This window comes from Panthera uncia, chromosome A2, assembly GCF_023721935.1.
Source record: "Panthera uncia isolate 11264 chromosome A2, Puncia_PCG_1.0, whole genome shotgun sequence".
Lineage (NCBI taxonomy): Eukaryota > Metazoa > Chordata > Mammalia > Carnivora > Felidae > Panthera > Panthera uncia.
Window position 1 is genome coordinate 45,571,595 of NC_064816.1, and position 917 is coordinate 45,572,511.

Consider the following 917-nt stretch of genomic DNA (forward strand, 5'->3'; position numbering starts at 1 on the left):
AGTTTCAGGCAGAAGAAGGCACGTGTTAGCTTGACAGCTGCAGAGTCACTTTGCCTAGCTCACTAACTCATAAATGGCTGGTTTCTAAATGCCAGGATTTCTCTCTTCATTCCACAGGTCTACCATTACTCAGTCATGTGACTAATATGAATTCACTTGCGGTTTAATTGACTTCCTTGGCTCACTGAATCAGCAGTCTTTATTGAGAGCTATGTGCCGTACTTAACACTGAGACAGAAACATTGTGATCAACATCCAAAGCTCTTACTCCTGCATTTACTGCATTACTCCTACTTGAGACACAGTCAGATCTGTAGGTGGATCTCAAATGTGCCTTTGATGAGGCTGGTAGCCTGGGCAAGATATTTAGTGTCTCTGGGACTTGGTTCCTAATCTTAAAAAAAAAAAAAAAAAAAAAAAAAAAAAAAAAAAAAAGGCTAGTTAGTGGTGTTTATTTAAGCTGATCATTGGGAGGAATCAGTGATATACTGCAACATGTAGTACAGTTAGAATGAAGTAGCAGTTCAATAAAGGTTTGTCGGTCAGAAAATGGGGTTTGTCTGGGGCCCATTTTGGGATTTAGAGTCCAGCCTGGTCCATCTCAGATTATGCATGGATCATAACATTGTTGTTCAACTGTCTGCCTGCCAGTTATCCTTTATTACAGCCAGAAATAGATCTATACCCTTACAAACTCTAGCCATTCCTTTTCCAGCCAAAGCCTGAATGCATTATCAAAGAATTATGTATTTATATATTTCTAGCAACTGCATAATGATTGGTCCAGCTAGATAGTGGGGAAAAAAAACCCAAAGATTTCCATACTGTTACAATCCATGAGTATTCAAAAGGGTTGATGATTAGGGAACTTAAGAAAACTGCTGATTGATGCCAACACCTGACAAAAGAAATGCATG